Here is a 20,448-nt window from a genome sequence, read left to right on the forward strand (position 1 = left end):
TTGTTTTGGCAGGTAGATTCCCAAATATTTTATAATTTCTTACAGTAATTTTAAGTGGAATTTCTCTTGCTACTGGGCTTTGTTAGTAATATATAGAAAGGCCTATGATTTATGTGGGTTTATTTTATATCCTAAAACTTTGCTAAATTTGTTTATTATTTCAAGTAATTTTTGCTTGATTCTCTAGGATTCTCTTGTCCTTCATTCTTGAAGATGACCATGACATTAGGACAATGATTCCATGACTTGCAAATGAATTGGATTTAAATGAGAGAGAGCTGTGCAAAATCACCAGCCTTACTTTCTTCTCCAGAGCCATCTGGTCCAGTAGCCAGATATGGGTCAGGACAACTGCAGGTGGCCAGCAATGCAGTGGGAGACCTTGACTTTTCTAAGTTAAAGTCTTTTAAGCTAAATTCTCACTTTGACTGAGGTAATGCTTCCTTTCTGTCCTTGAACTATGGACCCAAAGTGGGTATAGGCAATGTAGTTGCCAAACTGGTCCTGCATTCAGTACTAGCCCAAGGGTCCCCAGTTATCTCTTTCTAACCAGTTGTCAGGTCCCCTTACCATCTTTGGCTTGAGACCTCCAAAAGGAGGAGGTCTGCTGCTGCTTCTGTTGCCACCACCTGGTACCTCCACTGGTACTAAGTCAGCTTTGAGTTAGCCTCCACTCCTGAATTACAAATCTCTCTTTGCAATTTCCTACATTGTTTTGGACTGGAAGAATGTATCAACCTGATCTTTTGTTGGCTTTTCTACTCCAGAATTTAATTTAAGGCATAATTTTAAATTTATTCAGAGGGGAATGTTAGGAGAGCTCAGCTGAGTGCTTTCTCTACTCCACCATCCTGGCATCAGCAAACATTATTAAGCACCTACCATAGGATAGTGAATAGAGACTCAGTATTGGAGCAAGGAAGAACTGGGTTCAAGTCTTTCCTTTGCAATCAATTTGGAAAATTAGATCTAGACAACTCTCTAAGACAATGTTACAATAAAATGTCAGCCAGCCTTACTAGCAGGTCTTTCCTTTCTTAAGAGTTTCCTATACCACCAAAATGAAAGATCTCTTCTATGTCTTTGTCCCTAATTTCAAGACACAAGTTCTAGCATTAGAGTTACATATATTAAAATAAAGACACATACTGCCCTCACAGAGCTTATAGTCTTGGCATAGTCCACTCATCCCTCATTCTCTTAATCTACATATCTAATCTCTTGCCACATCTTAATGTTTGTATAGCCATAATGTTTTCATATATGTCCTCATCTCTCTACTCATATAACCACTACCCTATTATAGGCCTTCATCATCCAGACTATTACAGTAATTTCATAAATAGTTTCTCTGCATCAAATCTCTCCCCTGACTGAGCCTTCCACATAGCTGTGAAAGAGTTTTCCTTGAATGCAGGCCTGACTATGTTACTCTCCTGTTCAACAAATTGCAATGCCTTCCTATTACCTATGGAATCAAATAAAAAGACCTATGGTTGGCATTGAACGTTCTTCATAAGCTGGCACCAACCTATGTTTCTAGCCTTATCGTACAGGAGTGACATCCATGCAATTTGTGAACCAGACTTGCTGGTTTTCTTACTATTCCTCATATTTCTCCTATTTCTTTGCCTTCTAACTAGATGACCTCCATGCCTGGAATGTCCCAACTCCTTTATAATCCTTTGTTTCACATATATTACATATACCTATAGATGTACATATTTGTCTACACCAATAGAATGCAAGTTCCTCGAGGGCAGGACATGTTTATCTTGTCTTTTTACCCTTAGAGTCTAACACAGTGGCTGGCACTAAATAAATGCATTTTTGGTTGCTTGTTATAAAAAGGAGCCTGAGTCTTGTAAGCCATCCATTGAATGTTCAAAGATATAGAGGGAGGCCTCCTGTACATTGGATGGGTTTCCTATAAGTGATTTAAGGTACTGACTACATTGGATGGGTTTCCTATAAGTGATTTAAGGTACTGACTACATGAAGAAGAGCCTCTTGCCACTGAGGAATGTATCATCTGTGTTCTGAACTACTGGAAGTATACCCATTGAAGTAGAAATGTAAGTAAACTCTGCCAGAGAATAGTCTATCCTCATTGCTTCCCTATCCTGAATTTCATTAACTCTTCAAATTCCCTTTAAATCAAGTTCCCAACAATACCTCTTTACTGAAATTGCTCTCTCTTCAATGTCAACCAATGATCTCTTAACCTGAGTCTAATGGCCTTTCTCTATCTCTTTCCCTTCTTGGACCTTACCATGTATATATGTCCATTGTCATTTATATTACCTAGCAGTTTGGTAATCATAGCTAATCAGTATATGAGGGAGGGTTTGAATTTTGCCAAAAATTTCTAGATATTATCATTATTAATATGCATCCATTTGGTTATTTTCTATATAGATTGTTAGGTTGGAATCTTCTGAGTGGTTTCGAATTTCACTGAGGAGTTCCTGAAGTACTCTGAGGCTTTACACAATCGGCATAACTTGCCTTCAAATACTAACATGTGAAAGACTTCCCCATTTTTAACAGATTATTCTTTCATTTTTACTTTTCATTGCAATGTATTTCTCTGATTTCCCTCAATTAATATAGGTAGAAGATCACTGAATAAAGATCTAGCCCTGTAGTTGCATTCATAGCATGATACTATATGATCCAAATATACACAATAGAGATAACTTGTTGAAGTAGAAACTTCAAAGCCAGAGTTTGCTCAGAGTTTAGGAAGTTGACACCTTGGGGGAATGTTTAAACATTTGCAGTTTTTAAAAAATTATTCTATATATAGTAAAGTATATTGCATCATTTTTTTCTTTTAAATTGGAAGGACCTCAGATTGTTTTAAAGGTAAGTTTATTGTTATATTTTGTTTTAACATCACATAAATTTCTCTCTGTATGTTCTCCCTGTTACTCCCCTTCTGCCACCCCAGACAGCTAACTCCTATAATAGGATAGATTATTATTTCAACCTCTCTGGCCTTACAGATAAGGAAACTAAGGACCAAGGAAGTAATGACTCACCAAGAATACACAAGCTAATTATTAGGAGAGACAGTTTAGAACTTATGTCTCCTAACCCCTTTTTGTCACGGAGGAAGGATGTTTATAACTATTGTATTTATCTATGACTAATCAAAGGCCATTGATTTTCCATAAGTAACACACACACACACACACACACACACACACACACACAGAGCAATACATACACACATATATATTCTCTTACTTTAGAGTGAGGTATCTAGAAAATTATTATAAAATAGATTTCTGACACTTGGAGCATATGTTGATGCATATACATAGATATATGGACATGTGAATATATGTTTACAATACATATCTACATGGAAAGGAAAGGGGAAGAGGAGAGAAATATACACATATACATATGTACATATATACATGCATGTACATTCATACATATGCACACATGTGTGTGCATACACATATATGTGTGTAATTTTTCTCCCCTCTTCCTCATACCTTTCCTTGAGTAATTGGAAAAAAATAAAGAATATCTTTCCCAAGAACTGTTCATGGACAAGTAATAAAAAAGAAGATTGAAGAAGGAAGAGAGAGAAAGGGACTTGAGGATAGCAGGTAATACTGGCAGCCAAGATAGAAGAGAAGGGACCACAAGGTTTTCTTTGTCATTATCATGTGCCTAGGGGAGAGTACCAAATGATAAAGCAACTCTATAGTATACCCTGAACTGAGATGAGAAACTGAGGAACTAAGTTGTTGTGCTATGTAGCCATTAGTAGTGTCAGACAAAAGGAGAGAGGGATGACAAGAAATAATATTCTCTACTTTGAGTGAGAAAGGACTTCTAATAAAAGGCCTTTATTAAAGCAACCCTTGTTCTCAGAACTTTAACCCTTTAGAGTTACATAGATCTTTGGAATTAGGGATTACTAATTGAAGGAACTATCTTGCTTTCTTCTTTTTTTAAAAAAAGTAAAATTTAATCTGTAATATTGTGAATTATGCATTTGCAAGGGGGAGTTGAAATTTGTACACTAGGAGTACCATACATATCATCCTAGGTTTCCTGAACAATGTCTACATTGGTCAAGATTATGAAAAAATGGCCTAAAGCATGACTGAGTCCTTCAAGTCATGAGCAACTATATAACCCTAAGGTAGCATTTTATTGGGATCATCCTACAGGATACTTACTGAAGCATGTATCTAGTTCAAACTGATCAGTTTTGACAGTTTCTTTTGCAAGGATTATGGCTTGGATTAGAAGGCATTATACTTTTGTGTATTGGGGTATGATAATGAAGTATGGAAGTGGCTTTTCAGTTGTTAGAAAACTAATGCATTGGGATGAATGATTTTTTGTATTTGTATTTTTGTATAGACTTAGGATTTCATCCATGTGGGGATGGTCTGTTTTGGAAAAAACATATCCACTGATGTATACCAAATTCACACCTGAATTATAGTCTTAGAGTTGCCTCTGGCAATAAGAAGTTAAGTAGTTTCCCCATGATCCCACAAGGGTGTGTGTTCGTGCAAGCGTGTGTGTCAGAGGCAGAACCTGAGCCCATGTATTCCTGACACAAAAGCTGCCTTCTATTCAATATACAATAATGTCTCTTTTACAGTTCTGTGGAAGGATAAGCATAGGGACTAGACCTACAATTTCACTGGCTTAAGAAACTCTTGGATGAGGAAACCCTTTCTACCAAAGCAGGTCAGTGCCATTTCTGTATCTGATAGTCTTGGAGAGTTGCTCAGGGAACTGAGAAGTATCTTGTTCAGTGTCATTCAGACAGATGGTATCAGAAGTAATTTAGGACCCAGGTCTTTCTGGCTATAAGGCCAGCTCTCAAGGCATCAGACCAGACAGGAAATAATCATAAAACCCCCTCCCTCAAAATATTTGGAAGAGATTGGCCTCCTTCTTAGATAGATGCAAGAATTCTGTTAGATATTGAAAAAATATTAGAATGGACAGTATCTCTCTAGCTCCAAAGGCAGCAGTTTTACCCAAATGAGTACAATTCCTTAGTCAAGCACTGAGACATCTATGAATGGATCCACTACAGAAAGTTTCCATTATTCTTAGGAGATATTGATCTAGGGGAAGAGAAATTTGAGCCCTCCATGCTACTAAGACTTTACAGTAGGCAGATGTCAGACAAGGAAAGGTAAACACATGCACTCAAAAGCCTCAAGAGACCTGCATTTGATGACTTGCATGCTTTAAAAAATTGAAAACATCAATCCCAGTAGTTGAATTGTTCAGGGCACTCAATAGTCACTTTAGGGGAATGAGGAATGTTGAGAACTTGCACTTTAAGGTGCTAACTACTACTAAGTATAGTATACATACACATACTTGTGTGTGTGAGTGTGTGTGTGTGTGTGTGTGTGTGTGTGTGTGCGCGCGCGCGCATGTACTAAGTATGGTGTATAGAAAAAATTTCCAGGTATGTAGAGAAGCCAGAAAAATTTCCTCTGAAAGTGATCATTAAAAGTTTCTAACATCAAAGTGCCTAAACTATGTTAGGCTTGTGCAAAGGTTCAAGGGACCATAGATGATGGACTATTAATGTAGCAGCTATTGCCATGTGAAAAGCAGGGCCAGCCTCCCAATTACAGATAATTGATTAAAAACTGATCAGGAAGAGAGTTGGAGCCAAGATGGCAGAGTAAAGGCAGGGATTCACTTAAGTTCTCCCCCAAGCCCCTCTCAATACCTTTAAATAATAACTCTAAACAAATTCTAGAATAATAGAATCCCCAAAAAGATGGAGGGAAATGATTTTCCAGTCCAAGACAACTTAGAAAATTGTCAGGAAAGGTCTGTTGCACCAGGGTGGGAGAGAAGTATAGTCCATTGCAGGTTGTGGCAGAGCAGATCAGGCCCCAAAAAACTAGAAGTAGGCTTCCAGGAGACTGAGTCAGTGGTAGGAGTGGTAGTTTACAGAAGTCTCAACTGACACATGGTAAGGGGATTAGACAATAGGTCAGAAGGAGATTTACAACTGCCCATTTGCTGGCACAAGGGGCAGGACTCTGTTGCATTGACTATACTTAGATCTGGGTCACAGTCTTGAGTCCTGGTCCAAATGCAATGAGGAGCACTAGCACATCAGAGCTTGTGGAAACAGGGGAACAAGAACCTTAGTCATAGTTCCAGGATTGAAAAAATTTGCTTGTGGTTGCTCACAAACCAGTGAACATTTCAGGGGAGTAATAAACACAACTGTCCCTACATCATACCATACAACCTGGGAAGAGTCAAAAACTTACTGATCCCCAGAATTACCTCTGAAAAAAAACAGCTGCACAAAAAATCTGAAGCTTGGGACAGTGCCCTCTCTACTTTTGAAGCACAGCCCCACTTTAGCATAGAGTTAAATGTCAAGAAATAGGCTGGAAAACGAGCAAACAACATAAAAATATTCTGATCATAGAAAGTCACTAAGGAGACAAGGAAGATCAAAACAAGCACTCAGAAGACAAAAAAGAAAAAGTGCCTGCATCCAAAGCCTCCAAGAAAAATATGAATTGGTCTCATGCCATTGAAGAGCTCAAAAAGGATTTTTAAAATCGAGTAAGAGAGATAAAGGAAAAATTGGGAAGAGAAATGACAGTGATGAAAAACAATCATGAAAAAAAGAGTCAATAGCTTGATAAAGGAGACACAAAAATACTGAAGAAAATAACACCTTAAAAAAACAGAATGGGCCACATGGAAAAGGAAGTACAAAAGTTCACTGAAGAAAATAATTCCTTAAAAGTTAGAATTGGGCAAGTGGAAGCTAATGACTTTATGAGACATGAAGAAACAAACAAAATCAAAAGGTTGAAAAATAAAAGAAAATGTGAACTATCTCATTAGAAAAACAACTGACCTGGAAAATAGATCCAGGAGAGAAAATTTAAGAATCATTGGACTATTTGAAGTTATGATAAAAAAAAAAAAAGAGCCTAGACATCATCTTTCAAGAAATTATCAAGGAAAATTGCCCTGATATTCTAGAACAAGGGGGTAAAATACAAATTAAAAGATTCTACCAATCACTTTCTGAAAGAGATCCCAAAACAAAAAAACCCAGGAAAATTATAGACAAATTCCAGACCTCCCAGATCAAGGAGAAAATGCTGCAAGGAGCTAAAAAGAAACAATTCAAATACCGCTGACCCACAGTCAGGATAACATAAGATTTAGTAGCTTCCATATTGAAGGAACAGAGGACTTGGGATATAATTTTCTAGAGGGCAAAAGATCTTAGCATTACAACCAAGAATCATTTACCCAGAAAAACTGAGTATAATTCATCAGGGGAAAATTGTACATTAGGTGGAATTTGATGACTTTCAAGCATTCCTGATGAAAAGAACAGAGCTGAATAGAAAATTAGAGTTTTCCAATACCAAATGCAAAAGAAGCATAAAAACATAAACAGGAAAGAGAAATCATAAGGGATTGGAAAAGGTTAAACTGTTTATATTCCTACACGGGAAAATGATACTTGTAACTCCTAAAAACTGTAGCATTATTAGAGAAGTTAGAAGGAGTACACACACAGAGAGAGAGGTGTGAGTTGACTGTGATGATATGATTATCTTAAATCAAATTAAGAGATGAGAAAGAAGAATGCACTGGGAGAAGGGGAAAGGGAGAGGTGGAATGGAATAAATTATATATCATAAAAGAAGCCTGAAGGAGATTTTACAGTGGAGGGGAAAATGGGGGAAGTGAGGAGGGGAGCTCATGAACCTTACTCTCATTGGATTTGGCTCAAAGAGAGAATAATAAACACCCTCAGTTGAGTGTAGAAATCTATCTTGCCATACAGGAAAGTAGGAAGGGAAGCAGTTAAGAGAAGGGCAGGGAGATGATAGAAGAGAGGGCAGTTTGGGGGAGGTAAAAGTCAGAATTGAAAACTTTTGAGAATGGACAGGGTAAAAGACAATACAGAGTTTGTAATAATTACCGCAAAAAAATTTGCAGTGAGTTTCTCTGATAAAGACTTCATTTTTCAAACATATAGAAACCTGAGTCAAATTTATATAAACAACAGCCATTTCCCAATTGACAAATGATCAAACAATAAGAATAGGCAGTTTTCAGACATAGTAATCATATGGAAAAAATGCTCTAAATCAATATTGATGAGACAAATGCAAATTAACACAACTCTGAGCTACTACCTCGCACCTGTCAGATTGGCTAAGATACTAGAAAATGAAAATGACAAATCTTGGAGGGGATGTGGGAAAATTAAAACATTAATACACTGTAGGGGAAGTTGTATACTGTTACAACGATCCTGGGGGCCAATTTGGAACTATGCCCAAAGGGCTATAAAACCACGTATACCCTTTGACCTAGAAATGCCAATACTAGGTCTATATCCCAAAGAGGTAAAAAAAAAAAAGGGATAGCACCTATATGTACAAAAATGTTTGTAGCAGTTCTTTTAGTGGTGACAAGGAATTGAAAATTGAGGGGATATCCATCAATCTTGGAATGCCTGAACAAGTTGTTGTATATGATTGTGATGGAATACTGTTGTGCCTTAAGATGTGATGAGCAGAATGCTCTCAGAAAAACATGGAAAGACTCACATGACCTGATGCAAAGTGAAATGAGCATAACCAGGAGAACGTTGTACACAGTTACAGCAGTATTGTGTGATGATCTACTATGAATAACTTAGCTATTCTCAGCAATACAATGATCCAAGACAATTCCGTGGGACTTATGAAAAGTGCTATCCATCTCCAGAGAAAGAACTAGTAGAGCCTGAATGAAGATCAAAGTTACTTTTTCTTTAGTTTTTTTCTTAGGCTTCTTTTCTTGTCTTTTTTTTTTTCACAGAATGACTTATGTAGAAATGTGTTTTGCATGACTACACATGTATAACCTATGTCAAGTTGTTTGCCTTCTCAATGTAGGGTAGGGGAGGGAGGAAGAGAATTTGGAACTCAAAATTTGAAAAAAAAAAAGGATGTTAAAATTACTTTTACATGTAATTGGGAAAATAAAAATATTAAGATTCTAAAATCTGATCGGGGGAGGGGAGTAACTAGGTGGTACAGTGGATACAGCTCTGGCCTTAGAGTCAGGAGGACTAAAGTTCAAATCTGGCCTCAGACACTTACTGGCTCTGTGACCCTGGGCAAGTCATTTAACCCCAATTGCCTTGCCAAAAAAAAAAAAAAGGAAAAAAACACCTGATTATAAAAAAGTAACAAAAAAGTCAATAAAAATAGTGTTAAAAGAAATTTTAAAAATTAGTTCAAAAGGATCCCTTGTTTTCCGCTCAGGTATTGGCTGTCAGTATGAAATAGGAACTTAATTCAGCAAATTCAGGCCTTGAAGGCTACAATTCAGAGCCTTTTTTAAAGGTCAGCTATCAAGAAGATCAGCCACTGGAACCGTAATAAAGAAACATATGCTAGGTGTGAAGGTGGAGTTAACTAATCTTGTACGCAGGATAGACACTGTGTCCTAGAATCAAGTCTTAGTACATACTAGGAACTACAACTCAAGGTTGTAAAGAACAGATGAAGGTCAAAGGCATCAGGAGCAGGATGATGTCAGAGAAACAGCCTACTGGCCTACAATTGTTCATGGATCCATTACCCCAGAATTCATGAGAACACAGACTGAAATCACCATGGAGACTGGAGGGATTGAGGGCTTTGTTGCATTTAATAGCAACTGACAGTTAACCTTTATATTTACATTAGAGCCATTCTATGAATAAAACTTGAGGCATATATTTTGAGCTTCTAGAAGTACCAGGCCTCTATAGACTCAATCAAAAAGACTACCCATATCAGGGATATATCAAAACATCTGGAATTCCCAGTGTATTTCAGGGGTATCAACAAGGAGGTGAATAGAGATATCTGAGGGTGACAAGACCCAAGAGGTATTCCTAGTATTACTACTATGATTAAAATAAATTCTAGTATCTTTAGAATTATTGCTGAGTACTACAGGCAGGAAGCAGGAGTCCATTGCCTAAATACTCTCACCATCCTTGACTGTCATGCAGACCTTTATAAGAAGATGGAAAGCAGTATTGGTAGGGACATACATTCTCTGCAACCCTCAAAATATGGCTGTACTCTCTAATACAGCAGGCCCTGATGAATCCTGACAGGTTTGCTGTTTAAGACTCCCCATTTCCTGAAGGTTGTAAAGATTGTCTGAGGAAGAAACTAAGAACAAGGAGTGGAGAGTCACCACCTGCTTGTCAGCTTCATGACATTCCATTCCAAAGACAGTATTGAAAAATTACTCCTTCTGAGATAGGGGATCTAAAGAACTTCCTGAAAGAGCTGCTGTCAGTAGCATGTTTATTGAATCCCATAGTCTTGGTCCTCAGAAGCAGTGTAGGGATAGAAGAATACATATATTGAAAGTAAAATTTTATTGGTATAATTTCCCTAGTTTTCTTACCTCTCCTGCCAGAGAACTATTGCATATAATAACGTTTGTTTAAAAACAGAAAGGAAAAGAAGAGAAAAAAAATTAGCATAACATCAAAAAAAAAAGTCTGAAGATATATGCAGTATACTACCCTAATCTCCTATCTCTGCAAAGGTGTGGGGTGTGGGTGAGATGTACATTTTCAAAAGACCACTGTTGCAATGCAAATTATTTTGCTCAACTATACTTTTTAGTTGCCAAGGACAGTTCTTATTTGGGGAGAACTGAAGGGTAGCCTGAGCAAGTAATGATAGTGATGAAAACAAAGAATAGGATATTAGTGAAACATTTCAAAATACACATAAGAAAGTTCGGAAGGGGACAGAGACAAGTAGAACAATATTAGTACTGCTATGTTAAAGTTAATTATATATATATATATATATATATATATATATATATATATATATATATATATATATGTGTATATATAAAAATAAATTGTAATTGATATTGAGTTATGATTTCATGTAACATTCTAATTTTCTAACCTTCTTTGTATGTGAAATGTTCATGTTGATTGGTAGTTTTATAGTTCACAATTAAAACAGTTAAAAACAATGGAGAAAAGGGAGAAGGGGAAAAGACCTTAAGACACCTTCCCTCTCAATCCCACTTCAAGAAAAAGGAATTGCAAGGAAATAATAAATCAGGATCTTCTTTGCAGGAAAGATCACAAAAATTGAATATTGGGGTTTCCATACATCTGTAAGACAAGCTGTTACTCACTCAAGGACTTCTGTTTTCCTCTTTTTAACAAAACTTAATTCTGTAATATTGTGAATTACAGAAATGAGGATTCAGTCTCTCTATACTGGGGAGTACCATACGTGCCCTGTCTCAGATTTCCTAGGTAACTTTTAGGAGTGATTAATTAAGAAAATGAGGAAATTTTTCATAATTGGTGTGTGCAAATGTATGTCTATAAAAACACATACGGTAGGGGTGATAATTTTATTTTAGAGGTTCTTTTACACATAGGAATTAATTCCAAGTAACACTGTGAATATGAATTTCACAGAATTAAAAAATAGGGCAAAGGAAACAGAAGTGATATTTATTTGTCATTTCCTCTCTTCTCTGACTCTAAACCAAAAGGGTTTTTTTTTTTCACTTGATCTTTGGTATTTCTTTGAAGAGAAGATTCAGGCAAAGAAAGATTACATATTCATTTTCTTCCTATGGCTGACCCTTCATCTTTTGATTTTATCTTCACTCTTTCTCAGTAAGTTTTATCTTCATTCTTTTTTTTTTTTTAGGCAATTGGGGTTAAGTGACTTGCCCAGGATCACACAGCTAGTAAGTGTCAAGTGTTTGGTCTGAGACTGGATTTGAACTCAGGTCCTCCTGGCTTCAGGGCCAGTGCTCTATCCACTGTGCCACCTAGCTGTCCCCTTTTATCTTCATTCTTTAAAATAAGTTATTGATTATTTGAAATGAACCATTGATATGGTTTCAAGTTATAATTAATTCTAATGGAATCATTAAGAACACCAGTTAAACATTTCCAGAGTAGATAAGATAGCTAAACATATCAATGAGCAGACAAGGTCTGGTTACGGAGCTCAGTCTTGTGATGTGCAGTTGGTTAAACTCAATGACAGGGATTTCAGAACCCTAGGATAGGATTCCTACTTCTCTGACCTCGGTAACAGTACTTTAGGTAAGTAAAGTGCCTGAAATTTCCTGCATTTCAAATGAGCCCATTGCATGTCAATCTTAAGAAAATGAAACTTGAATAATGAAAAAATGGATGAGAAGTTATTTGGAATATTAAGCTTTCATTACTGAAGAATTTCATGCCTTCTCATTTATATACAATTTTGTTTATGCTTGGCTGCTATGCTTTTGGCTCTGAACATCCTTGAATTGTCTGGATCATATGTTGTCTGTGACAGTCACCTATTTTGATAGACGTCACAGATCTAAGCTTTAATTACTAGTTAAACCATTTGTTGTTTTATGATCTTTGGAAAAGATTTTCACGATATGCTCTGCTCAGGGAGAGACAAATACTTAGGAATAAAAACAAGTAAGAATAAAATTAGTGTGCTGATGAAATTCAGGCATATGTAAGGTATACTGTACAGTCTTATGCAATGAAAAGGTAACCAAACCCAATATCAGCTTGGTCCTGACTTGTGATGCAATGTCTTTCAATAATAATCTCTATAGCTCGTATTATTTTGACCACAATTTTATTCTGGAAATACATACATATATAGATATAGATATATAGATATGTGTATGTGTGTATGTATATATGTGTGTGTGTATGTATATATGTATATACATATGTGTGTATATGTGTGTATGTATATATACATGTGTGTATATATTATATGTATGTATATGTTATATATAGTATGTGTATATATTACATATATGTATTATATATATTATATATTATATATGTATTATATATTATGTATATATTATATATATGTATTACGTATATGTATATATCTACCTTGTTATATTATAGGCATTGTACTAGTCAAAGACAAAAATTAAAATGGCCCCTTTCTTCAAGGAGCTTATATCCTACATAATGTAAACAGATAAAGAAATAGAGTTTTGGGGAGGTGCTATGATTTTGTAATTATGTGTAGATCTGGACCTACTTCCCAACATTTAGTCCTAGAAAGTTGCATGGGAACACTGAGAAGGTAGATGAATTGGTCAGTGTCACACAGCCAGGAGATGTCAATTGTAGGACTTGAGCCCAGACCATTGTGACCTCAAGGATGTCTCCTCTACCTAGGATGTTAGGGAAGGCAACTACTAAATCGGAAATCAGGAAGGGCTTTGTGCAGGAGCTGGACATTTAAAAGAGTCCATTATTCTAAGAGATGGAAGTAAAGAGAGACAGAATTCTAAGGTCTGCAAACAGCTAGCCTGTACAAAGGCACAAAGAAAGGAGAAAAATATTGTGAGACAGGAATAGGAAATAGCTAACTAAGCTATTGGAAAATAAGTTGTAAATAATATAAATAAGTGAAATATGTTAAAAATAAGTTGGAAAATAGAATGCATGAGAGGGTATAATATTAAATAAGCTGTGAAAGATTGGTTGGAATCAAGTTATGGTGGGCATTACAGCTATCAAGTATAGTTTTATTTTATTCTCTAATAATTAGAAGTAGCATTTCTATTTCACTTTAAGGTTGGCGAAACACTTTACAAATATTTTATTTGTAAAATAAATTTGTAAAACTTGTCTCATTTGATCCTTACAATAACTCTGAGAGTCATGTGTGTTTTTACCCTATTTTACAGATGAGAAATTGAGACAGAGGTTAAGTGACTTGCCTAGTCACACACCTAGTAAGTGTGGGAGGCTGGACTTAAGCAGTTCTTCCTAACTTCACATACAGTGCTATCAGCTGTACCACCAGGAAATTACTCTCACCTAGTCAGTGAAAGGAGAATGAAAGTTAGTGGCTCTGGGGAGGATGGATTAAAAAGAGGTGGTGATTTGTTTTATCTCAACTTATGTGGCCTTGCATCCCATGAAATCAATGTGACCAACAAGTAATTTGAAATAGAACAAGTTTTATTTAAACCAACAAAAGAAATGCAGAATTGTTTCATACTTGACCTTCCTTGTAGACAAGAAAACTCTGCTTTTTGGAGGGCACCAAGTAATTATCTCTTCAAGTGGTTCCCACCCTTTTCTCTGAAACTACAAAGTTCATACGAAACACGATACCAGTGAATGGTTGGTCTAAGTCATTCCTTAGTACGCATGGTCCCCTTTTATACTAATGTTCATTCCTTTTTGGTGATGAGCCACTGGTGAGGCCCACAGGTCTCTTATCCAGTTGAAGACAGTTGGGCTGTATATATCTTCTCTTCCACTTCCTCTTGCAGAGGTTCCAAATATATTTTCTCTTTTTATTTGATATATTGTCTCCCTTTATATATCTCTATTTAGTGCTAGCCCTTCTGTACATTTGGTTTTCTGTAGGGATTTCTTCAATGAGCAAACTATTCTTTTGGTCTGTATGTGGCCTGTCACCTGTGCCTTTGACCTCAATAAATATCATTTCATGTGAGTTAGCAAATCTTTGTCTCTGAGTCAGTCTGTCTCCTCTTAAAGCCCAACAGCCAACTCATGTTTTTATGCAAATTAGGAAGTTGTGAACTTGCATCAATAAAAGAACAAAGGCCTAAGGCAATGAGGATTGAGGGCAAGGAACATCTGTACCTTGTCCACAGAAGATGGTAGAGAAGGGAGGGGTTGTTAGGCATGCCAAATAAACACATTTGCATTGTTAAGTACTTGTATGTGTCAATTCAAGGGGTGTAACATTTCTTAAGCCTATGTTTCCAGGATGATTTTTTTAAATCAAATTGTGTTCTGAATTGGAAGTTAGGGGTGTGGGAGAGAAGAAGGAGAAAAGGCAATCTAGGTCTGGTGATAGCAACACAGTCTTGCACAGGAGTAGAAACAGAAAGCGGATCAGCTTCTCTAGAATATGGGTATGTGAAGGATAGTAATATATGAATGGAAAGGTTAAATAAAAATACAGAGTTACTAGGATGTGGAGGATCTTGAATGTCAGATTCAGCTCTTGGAATTTTACTCTGCAGAGAAATAAAGGCCAGGGAAGGGTGCTGAAGGATATGATAACATAGTTCATAATGAGGGTGTCCAGGAGAAATATGAAGATGTAATAGAAAGTTGAGACACAGGATGACTCTCAAAGGCGGAAGAGAGGTCAAGAAGGATGAAGAATGGGAAAAGGCTATTGGAGTTGGCAATTTGGAAAACACTGCCAACTTATCAACAATGTGATATAGTCAGATGAGTTCAGAAAAGTGTGATTTTGTGGAAAGAATTTTGGGCTGAGAGTGAAAACATGACTCCTGGGTCTAATACTTGTAATTAACATGACCTGTTAGGATATTATTTACAGTAGTCTATGCCATTGGAAAATGGCCTACACTGGGATGCCAGTGGAAGAAATAAAGAGGGGCCAAAATTGGTTATGTAGATGCAACTTCATATAGCCTTTCATTTTGACTTGAATCTTTTTTCTTGGAGGGTGGAAGGGATCTTCATGTTTTCCTTTGAATGTCTTTAAATTCCTTTGGGTTATATCTCCCTCCCAACCCCAGATGGAGCCCAACTAGTATGATTACAACATATCATCTTTGAATCTTTAACAGTCTCTTTTTACCTCTGTGAATTCTGGTGTTTCAGTAGTGGACGGAAATCCACTTCACTCATAAAGTGATGAGACTATGTATCTACAAAGTGGTTTATGTAATAGCTATTTGTCTTCCATTACTCTTTTTCTTAGGTTACTATAGTGGGTCTTAAGGTAATCGCTAAGGCAAAGAAAGCAAATATTACTTAGACATGGTTATAAGGAAGAGTCTTGATCTGTGTCTGCAGTAGTTCTATGAATAATGCTGTGTGTGTGTGTGGGGGGGGGTGGATGATTAACTACCCATAGAGAACTAATCCATTTGCCTAATTCTCTTTTTACATTCCAGGGAAGCAGAAATGAGACCCTGTTACCCACTCTTTTCCAATCCTTCCTAATTTTGTCTGTGCAGAACTAGCCTTAAAGAACAGACTGAGGCATCCGTAGCATCATTTCAGAATCATTTCTCCTTAATATCATGAAACATGGTTCTATTTCCTTCCTAATATGCAGATGTCATAACTTTGATTAATCACCAAGTGAAGCTGAATGCCATTGACCTGAGCCTAGTGACTAGAAGGACCTTGTCACTATTAAGTCCCACATAAACTCTGGCAATTATGCTTTCTATTCAATACCAGAGAGAGAGAGAGCTCCCTGCCAAGGGCAAGTTCTCAATAATTCTCAGAGAGTGAGAGATGCTCCATCATCAACTTGACTCCTCCCTGGATGGCCATGTTGAAGTCTAAGTTATGTGAGCAGTATAACTTTACCTAATTAAGCCACTTCTAGTTTCCAACCTAATGGAAACTCCTGGCTCTTCCCTAAATCTGTTGTATTTTGCCAATCCCTTATCATATGACCATTCCATAGCATCTTCTTCAGACAGGCAGACAAACAAGCTCAACCTAATACAATATGTTTACTCACAGGCATAGAATCAATTCTCTTATTCTTATGCGAAAGAAAAATGCTGAACATAAAATATTCACAGCCAGCATTAACAGAACAACTTAAAATGAAATTTAGTATCTTAATTTACAACGTCTATTAAAATATGCTAACAGGAATAAAGGATACATTCTTAGGTTTTTTGCATTTCAATTTGGCTTTACACTATCCAATAACTCCAAGGTCATTTGCTGCTGACAAAACAGGCAGGCTTGGGACAAACCTTTTATCAGTGACAATCCTCTTCGTGGAAGAAGCTTTCTGTGATAAATACCAGCTTGAATCATTGTACTCAGAACCTCTGAACTTTTTGAACTTATGGGGTCACCTCAAATCCCTGGCATATCTCCCTTAGAGATAATGTTCTATCACTTTCTCAGGAAAGGAAACAAAAAGCAGAAAACCAGCCAGAGGCCCAGGTACCAACTCACTTAGGTGGGTCTGTGCTGTAGGATTGATACATGGGATTGATGGCAGAGTGGGAGGAGCATAGTCTCTCTCTTCATACCTTTCACTAGGACTCTAAAATCAATGTGTAACTTGCTATGCCAGAGAGTAGAAAAAAGAGAGCACATCAGAAGATGCCTCCTCTTTTCACTGAAACAACACCTCACTCTATTGCCACTGTCCCAGTAATTGGAAAGGACCAGGGGACTATTTAGGGTTTGCCACATCAATGCCAAATCCTTTCAACCCTGGCTCCCCATGTGGCCAGAAGCAGTTAGGGAATTCATCATTTGACGGGACCCAATGCTAAGTCATACATATCCCTGACCAGAAGTTGCAGGGAATATGTCTACATACTATGTACTACCCACATTATTCTACAATAAGATTCCTCTGTATTTCAACTTCATTCAAAATGAGCCAGAGAGATTTCTGAAAGCATAGTTACCATGCGTCAACAGTTACTATCACAGTAATTCTTCAGAGTTTGACATTTCTTTTAAAATATTTATTGGTTACTTTCATATATATATATATATACATATATATATATGTATATATATATGTATATATATGTATATATATGTATGTATATATATATGTATATATATATGTATATATATATGTATATATATATATGTATATATATATATGTGTGTATATATATGTATGTGTGTATATGTATGTATGTATGTATGTATGCATGCATGCATATATATCATCCATTTCCCAGTACTCCATCATTCCATTTTCTCTCTCAAAGAACCACCCTTTATAACAAAGAATTAAAAAGAAAAAGAAGTAGTTCAACAAAACAATATAGATGTGTTAAGATTTTCCAAAAAGAACCAATAGTTTGATGAAAACACTTCTGTTAGGACTACATTTATCTCAATATTTCATTTCAGAGATTTCTTAAATGAGAAAATTCAGGATTATCTTCTAGTGACTGGAATATAGTAAATATGTAATAAATGCTTATTGATAAATTATTTAAAGTTCATGCTGAAGACCTGCAGTAGCATTTTAACTATACACAAAATTATAATTGCGATGCAAAACACATTTCTAGCCAGGGAGGTTATTATAATAGTACAAGGTCATTAAGGTCCGTATGAAGGCAGTGGCAGTGTCCAAGGAGAGGAGGGAGTAGATACAATAGATGTTGCCCAGGTAGAATCAATAGGACTTGGTAACAGTTGAATAATGGGAGTGACAGAAAGTTGAAGAGTTTAGGATGACACCTTGGTTTTGAGCCTTAGTGACTGGGACAATGGTGGTGCCATAAATAGTAATATGGAAATGTAAAAGAGGGGAAAATTTAGAAGGAAATATAATGAGTGAGAGGTTTCTGGGAAGATGGTAGAGTAGGTCAGAAAATTCCAAGCATTCCAGCTTTCCCCACAAACAAGATAAAATAGTGCCAACATAGAATGATAAAAATTAGCAAGAGTTGCGGCAGAATAATGGTCCTCCTGGGACAATAGGGAGGAGTATCTAAAGAAAAATCCAGAAGCAGAGTTTGGTCCTTATGAAGAGTAAACACCTCCAGAAGTAGGGCAGGACATCACTGGCTGTGGGTACTTACAGGAGGCTGGAGGTCTTGGTTCCTGTTCCAGGCCAGAGGGGAGAACTGAAGGAGGATCTGAGACAAGAGGCACCATCTCCCATTCCCCCAGACTAGAGGCGGTTACAAAAAGTAATCTACTACAAATGGAAAGAAATGCACAGGCAAAGGAGAAAGAATCAAATTATAGAAAGTTACTATGGCCATAGAGAATGCCAGGGTTTGTTTTCAGAGGAGAATACTGAAGCAAAAAAAAAAAAGCCTTTCCTACTTCAACAAGTAATGTTAAATAGTCACCTGCCCAAAAAGAATTCATGAAAGAACTTTAAAAAGACTTTAAAAATCAAATGAGAGACATTGAGGAAAATTTTAAAAAAGAACAAGAAAACAAGATTACAAAAATAAACCAATTAAAAAAGGCAATTGAAAATCTTGAAGAAAATGACTCCTTGAAAATAAGAATTGGGCAAAAGAAAGCCAATGAAGTTATAAGGGACCAAGAAATAATAAAATATAAAGAATAAAAAAAGAGAATGTGAAACATCTCATTAGAAAAATAACTGATCTGGAAAACAAATCAAGAAGACAAAGTATAAGAATAATCAGACTACCTGAAAGCTATGATAAAAAAAAAATATTCATACAATAATATAAGAAATAATTAAAGAAAAATGTCCTGAAGCAATGGAACAAGAGGGGAAAGTAGAAAGAGAAAATATCCACCAATCACCACCTGAAAGAGATCCTGTGAGGAAAACCTATAGGAATATCATAGTCAAATTCTAAAACCTCTAGCTCAAGGAGAAAGTATTACAAGCAAAAAGGAAAAAAGAACAATTTAAATATGTCAGTGCCACAATTAGAATCATATAAGACCTAGCAGTGGGTGACACTAAAAGACCTCAGGTCTTGGAACATTATATATCAAAGAGCAAAAGACCTGGGGATGTAGCTGAAAATATCATACTCGGCAAAGTTAAGCATAATCCTGAATGGAAAAGAAAGGACATTCATTGAATTGTCAGACTTTTAGGCTTTTGTTAAAAAAAAAAAACAATAACCCTGAACTTAATAGAAGATTTTATATATAAGACCCAAGAAAAATATAAGGTACAAATCAAAGACTAATTACAAGGAACTCAATAAGGACAGTGTTTACTTTTTATATGAGGGAATGAAAAATCTGTATAAGATTGTTATTAGTAATTGGGTAGTTGGAAAGAAAGATTGGGGTAGACCTGAGTATAATATGATTCTTAAAAGTATAACCACTTAGGAAAAGGTAAAAAAGAAAGTAATTATCTCATACAAATAAAGCATTAGAGGATGAACTAACACTGGTGAATTAGAGGAGGAGGGCTGATAGTTCTAGAACCCTACTCTCATCAAGAATGGATTAAGGAGATAGATAGATAGATATATATATATATATATATATATATATATATATATATATATATATATATATCTAGAAGCATATAAAAGTCTTCTAAATTCTAAATAAAAGGCTGAGGGGAGGGAGGGAGAAGAGGAAGGAATAGGATAAGGTGGGATAGAGAAGGTTGTTTAGATTAACGGGAATGGGATAAAAACCTGGGGAAAAAATCCAGGAGAGATAATTTAAGAATTATTGGACTACCTGAAAGTCGTGATTTAAAAAAAGAGCCTTCCTGAGGGGTTGGAGGAAGATGTGGGAATAAAGAAGTAAAAAGTACACAGCAGAGAACAAAAGAAAACTTATAAGAAAGCAAAGAAATGATGGAAAGCTCTGAATACAACATGTAGTATCTATTATACAGGCTTTCTTGAAATGGACTTTTATTGTGTATTTTG

At 36.2% G+C, this 20,448-nt stretch overlaps 1 protein-coding gene across 4 annotated transcripts in view; it reads left to right on the forward strand.

Annotated features, from left to right (window-relative positions):
- CD36 (CD36 molecule (CD36 blood group)) overlaps window positions 1–20,448 on the forward strand; it is a 137,873-nt gene that overhangs the window by 20,836 nt on the left and 96,589 nt on the right. Inside the window, exon 2 of one of the 4 annotated variants that reach the window (XM_020984480.2) lies at window positions 4,640–4,728. The exons of the other annotated variants lie outside the window; for them this stretch is intronic. The gene's annotated coding sequence lies outside the window, so the exon portion shown is untranslated. The remainder of the gene's footprint in view (window positions 1–4,639; window positions 4,729–20,448) is intronic. 4 annotated transcript variants of the gene reach the window in all.

Source organism: Phascolarctos cinereus, unplaced genomic scaffold (assembly GCF_003287225.1).
Source record: "Phascolarctos cinereus isolate Bilbo 61053 unplaced genomic scaffold, phaCin_HiC Scaffold_1;HRSCAF=81, whole genome shotgun sequence".
In the NCBI taxonomy this organism is placed as follows: Eukaryota; Metazoa; Chordata; class Mammalia; order Diprotodontia; family Phascolarctidae; genus Phascolarctos; species Phascolarctos cinereus.